Raw genomic sequence first — 6017 nt, forward strand, 5'->3', positions numbered from 1 at the left:
ACGACTGGTTTCAGGGGATAACTTTTGAAGGGATGGTGGTAGAGACGTGAAAGCAAGCTCTGCACCCCCATTTTTGGACATTCCGGATCCAACGGTGCCAGGAACGAATCTCTACGAGGTCGGGAAGGGACTGAACCAGAACCTTGAGGACTCTGGTGCATACCTTGATGGGTTTTCGGAGGATAACGTTTGAAAGAAAGGTGGTAGAGACGTGAAACTAAGCTCTGCACCCCCATTTTCGGACATTCCGGATCCAAGGGTACCACCATCGAGTCTCTACAAGGTTGGGAAGTGGGTCAACTAGAACCTCGAGGACTCTGGTGCATACCTCGATGGGTTTTTGTGGAATAACTTTTGAAGTGAATGTGGTACAGACTTGCAAGCAGGCTCTGCACCCCCATAACTTTGTCTGTACAGACACACCCACACACACACTCACCCACCCACACACACACACACACACACACACACACACACACACACACAAGTGAACACATCAGAATGTTAGGTGGCTGTGATGTCATAAAAGGGAATGTGATGACGTCACAGACCCTGTGCTTTAATCTAGCATGGGCTCTGTGATGACATCAGTGTTAGGTTATAATCCTAGCACCATGTCATTATCATACCTCCACTGGTTTTCGGGGGATAACGTTTGAAGGAAACGTGGTAGAGAAGTGAAACTAAGCTCTGCACCCCCATTTTCGGACATTCCGGATCCAACGGTACCACCATCGAGTCTCTACGAGGTCGGGAAGTGGGTCAACCAGAACCTCACCACATCTACGGTAAGTGAGCTGCTGCACCCTTAAACCTGCTGTCCAACATGTCATAGACATTATTCTAAAAGCTGCAATTTAAAAATAAATCTGCAGATCATAGGCCATGTCTTTGACTATGTTTAAAGTTTCTGTGAGTTGAGGACAGCAGTTACACCTCCAAATGATACACATAACATTCATGTTGCAGAGAAAAATCTAATCGATGATGGGTATTTGGAAAATTTTATTAAATGATCTACAACTGTAGTTAATTTTGGAATAGTTTCTGTTGATGGACTGTATCATATATACTTCTCAAGCTACATGCTATATGTATTTACATGAGCGCACACAGTCTTTGGGGAGTGAGAGACTATTGTTTTTGGAGCTAATCATCCAGAGTTAATGAGAGCAGAATTATTCTGAACAGTCAACTTATTCTCTTCTCTCCTTGAAATAAGGAATAGTTTTGTGAGGCTGATAACTGATGTAATTGAGAGTCCAGAGACATACAAAAATCTGCATCCACTGAGGAGGCAGCAGCGCCCTCTGCTGTTTGAAAAAGCTTACAGCACCTGGTATTCCCAGGCGGTCTCCCATCCAAGTACTAACCAGGCCCGACCCTGCTTAGCTTCCGAGATCAGACGAGATCGGGCGTGTTCAGGGTGGTATGGCCGTAAGCGAAGGAAGCAGGGACAAAGACACATTTTAAAGGTGCTGAGAAATCACACTGTGCAGACTTTGTGTATGAAAATGTAGAAATAGATTTAAAACATTTATTAATTCATATGTTTCTCAATTACCTTTTTAAAAAAAAAAACAAAAAAAAAAACTATTACGCGTATTCATTGTTTTAGTCTTTTTTTTAACCATATTTAGCTCACTAGCCAATCAGGTTTTCGGGGGATAACTTTTCAAGGGATGGTGATAGAGACTTGAAACCAAGCTCTGCACCCCCATTTGCGGACATTCCGGTTCCAATGGTACCACCATCGAGTCTCTACGAGGTCGGGAAGTGGGTCAACCAGAACCTCGAGGACTCTGGTGCATACCTCGACGGGTTTTCGGGGGATAACTTTTGAAGGGATGGCGGTAGAGACTTGAAATCAAGCTCTGCATCTCCATTTGCGGACATTCCGGATCCGACGGTACCACCATCGAGTCTCTACGAGGTCGGGAAGTGGGTCAACCAGAACTCTGGTGCATACCTCCATGGGTTTTTGTGGATTAACTTTTGAAGGGAAAGTGATACAGACTTGAAACCAGGCTCTGGCGCCCAATTTTCGGACATTCCGGATCGAAAGGTACCACCATCGAGTCTCTACAGGCTCTGCACCCCCATAACTTGTCTGTACACACACACACACACACACCACACACACACGCACACACACACACACAAGTGAACACATCAGAATGTTAGGTGGCTGTGATGTCATCAAAGGGAATGTGATGACGTCACAGACCCTGTGCTTTGATCTAGCATGGGCTCTGTGATGCCATCAGTGTTTAGGTCATAACCCTACCACCATGTCATTATCATACCTCGACATGTTTTCGGGGGATAACTTTTGAAGGGAAGGTGGTAGAGACTTGAAACCAAGCTCTGCGCCCCCATTTGCGGACATTCCGGTTCCGATGGTACCACCATCGAGTCTCTACGACGTCAGGAAGTGGGTCAACCAGAACCTCGAGGACTCTGGTGCATACCTCAACACGTTTTCGGGGGATAACTTTTGAAGGGAAGGTGGTAGAGACTTGAAACCAAGCTCTGCGCCCCCATTTGCGGACATTCCGGTTCCGATGGTACCACCATCGAGTCTCTACGACGTCAGGAAGTGGGTCAACCAGAACCTCGAGGACTCTGGTGCATACCTCGACACGTTTTCGGGGGATAACTTTTGAAGGGAAGGTGGTAGAGACTTGAAACCAAGCTCTGTCCCTCCCCCCCCCCACCCCATTTGCAGACATTCCGGATCCAACGGTACCACCACCGAGTCTCTACGAGGTCGGGAAGTGGGTCAACCAGAACCTCACCACATCTACGGTAAGTGAGCTGCTGCACCCTTAAACCTGCTGTCCAACATGTCATAGACATTATTCTAAAAGCTGCAATTTAAAAATAAATCTGCAGATCATAGGCCATGTCTTTGACTATGTTTAAAGTTTCTGTGAGTTGAGGACAGCAGTTACACCTCCAAATGATACACATAACATTCATGTTGCAGAGAAAAATCTAATCGATGATGGGTATTTGGAAAATTTTATTAAATGATCTACAACTGTAGTTAATTTTGGAATAGTTTCTGTTGATGGACTGTATCATATATACTTCTCAAGCTACATGCTATATGTATTTACATGAGCGCACACAGTCTTTGGGGAGTGAGAGACTATTGTTTTTGGAGCTAATCATCCAGAGTTAATGAGAGCAGAATTATTCTGAACAGTCAACTTATTCTCTTCTCTCCTTGAAATAAGGAATAGTTTTGTGAGGCTGATAACTGATGTAATTGAGAGTCCAGAGACATACAAAAATCTGCATCCACTGAGGAGGCAGCAGCGCCCTCTGCTGTTTGAAAAAGCTTACAGCACCTGGTATTCCCAGGCGGTCTCCCATCCAAGAACTAACCAGGCCCGACCCTGCTTAGCTTCCGAGATCGGACGAGATCGGGCGTGTTCAGGGTGGTATGGCCGTAAGCGAATGAAACAGGGACAAAGACACATTTTAAAGGTGCTGAGAAATCACACTGTGCAGACTTTGTGTATGAAAATGTCGAAATAGATTTAAAACATTTATTAATTCATATGTTTCTCAATTACCTTTTTAAAAAAAAACAAAACTAAAAAACTATTACGCGTATTCATTGTTTTAGTCTTTTTTTTAACCATATTTAGCTCACTAGCCAATCAGGTTTTCGGGGGATAACTTTTCAAGAGATGGTGATAGAGACTTGAAACCAAGCTCTGCACCCCCATTTGCGGACATTCCGGTTCCAATGGTACCACCATCGAGTCTCTACGAGGTCGGGAAGTGGGTCAACCAGAACCTCGAGGACTCTGGTGCATACCTCGACGGGTTTTCGGGGGATAACTTTTGAAGGGATGGCGGTAGAGACTTGAAATCAAGCTCTGCATCCCCATTTGCGGACATTCCGGATCCGACGGTACCACCATCGAGTCTCTACGAGGTCGGGAAGTGGGTCAACCAGAACTCTGGTGCATACCTCCATGGGTTTTTGTGGATTAACTTTTGAAGGGAAAGTGATACAGACTTGAAACCAGGCTCTGGCGCCCAATTTTCGGACATTCCGGATCGAAAGGTACCACCATCGAGTCTCTACAGGCTCTGCACCCCCATAACTTGTCTGTACACACACACACACACACACACCACACACACACGCACACACACACACACACACAAGTGAACACATCAGAATGTTAGGTGGCTGTGATGTCATCAAAGGGAATGTGATGACGTCACAGACCCTGTGCTTTGATCTAGCATGGGCTCTGTGATGCCATCAGTGTTTAGGTCATAACCCTACCACCATGTCATTATCATACCTCGACATGTTTTCGGGGGATAACTTTTGAAGGGAAGGTGGTAGAGACTTGAAACCAAGCTCTGCGCCCCCATTTGCGGACATTCCGGTTCCGATGGTACCACCATCGAGTCTCTACGACGTCAGGAAGTGGGTCAACCAGAACCTCACCACATCTACGGTAAGTGAGCTGCTGCACCCTTAAACCTGCTGTCCAACATGTCATAGACATTATTCTAAAAGCTGCAATTTAAAAATAAATCTGCAGATCATAGGCCATGTCTTTGACTATGTTTAAAGTTTCTGTGAGTTGAGGACAGCAGTTACACCTCCAAATGATACACATAACATTCATGTTGCAGAGAAAAATCTAATCGATGATGGGTATTTGGAAAATTTTATTAAATGATCTACAACTGTAGTTAATTTTGGAATAGTTTCTGTTGATGGACTGTATCATATATACTTCTCAAGCTACATGCTATATGTATTTACATGAGCGCACACAGTCTTTGGGGAGTGAGAGACTATTGTTTTTGGAGCTAATCATCCAGAGTTAATGAGAGCAGAATTATTCTGAACAGTCAACTTATTGTCTTCTCTCCTTGAAATAAGGAATAGTTTTGTGAGGCTGATAACTGATGTAATTGAGAGTCCAGAGACATACAAAAATCTGCATCCACTGAGGAGGCAGCAGCGCCCTCTGCTGTTTGAAAAAGCTTACAGCACCTGGTATTCCCAGGCGGTCTCCCATCCAAGTACTAACCAGACCCGACCCTGCTTAGCTTCCGAGATCGGACGAGATCGGGCGTGTTCAGGGTGGTATGGCCGTAAGCGAAGGAAGCACGGACAAAGACACATTTTAAAGGTGCTGAGAAATCACACTGTGCAGACTTTGTGTATGAAAATGTAGAAATAGATTTAAAACATTTATTAATTCATATGTTTCTCAATTACCTTTTTAAAAAAAACAAAACAAAAAAACTATTACGCGTATTCATTGTTTTAGTCTTTTTTTTAACCATATTTAGCTCACTAGCCAATCAGGTTTTCGGGGGATAACTTTTCAAGAGATGGTGATAGAGACTTGAAACCAAGCTCTGCACCCCCATTTTTGGACATTCCGGATCCAACGAACTTCTCCTGCTTCCCATTTGCATCTGCTTCGTTGTACGGCTGGTTCTGTGAAGAAAAGAACAAATGCAATGTAATAATACTGGAAAACATGCAAATGAAGCCATCATCATGAACATTTTTTTCCCCAGTAGTAGCCTTAACGAAAGGGGGGTAAAAAAGCCTTGTGAAGTCCAACAACAGGTGGCTTTGTAACACAGGGGGTTGTGATCAGTATATTTTATTACTGGAAGAAGGTCAAAGCTATCATTATGCTGTTTGGCTCTCCAGCATCTTAAGTCTAAGATATGTTTTTCAGAGTGGTCTTCCAGTTTGAATGCTGCTTTCGCTGAATGTAAATGGTTTAGAAATTGTAGTACCAAAAAATAAATATGTCCATTCTATATAAATGTGAACTTCTGTATAGAGAGAGATTAGCTTCATGGCAACATTCATCATCTTGTCATAAGAGCAAGGACACAATGATCATCATTCTCTTTGCACTGCAGGTTTTAACCTTGTATAGGAGGACTAGCACCACGTGCTGGTGCTGATGATGCTGATGATGCTGATGGTGCTGATGATGCTAATGATG

At 44.0% G+C, this 6017-nt stretch overlaps 3 non-coding genes across 3 annotated transcripts; all 3 read right to left on the bottom strand.

Moving 5' to 3' along the window:
• Positions 1-1324: 1324 nt before the first annotated feature.
• On the bottom strand, positions 1325-1443 carry LOC146304328 (5S ribosomal RNA). The gene has a single exon (XR_014769421.1). It is a non-coding gene; the product is annotated as a 5S ribosomal RNA (ribosomal RNA).
• A 1901-nt stretch (positions 1444-3344) lies between these two features.
• On the bottom strand, positions 3345-3463 carry LOC146304329 (5S ribosomal RNA). The gene has a single exon (XR_014769424.1). It is a non-coding gene; the product is annotated as a 5S ribosomal RNA (ribosomal RNA).
• A 1563-nt stretch (positions 3464-5026) lies between these two features.
• Positions 5027-5145, bottom strand: LOC146304330 (5S ribosomal RNA). The gene has a single exon (XR_014769423.1). It is a non-coding gene; the product is annotated as a 5S ribosomal RNA (ribosomal RNA).
• Positions 5146-6017: the final 872 nt, after the last annotated feature.

Source organism: Lutjanus erythropterus, unplaced genomic scaffold (genome assembly GCF_056507025.1).
Source record: "Lutjanus erythropterus isolate fLutEry1 unplaced genomic scaffold, fLutEry1.hap2 Scaffold_155, whole genome shotgun sequence".
NCBI classification, from domain to species: Eukaryota; Metazoa; Chordata; class Actinopteri; order Lutjaniformes; family Lutjanidae; genus Lutjanus; species Lutjanus erythropterus.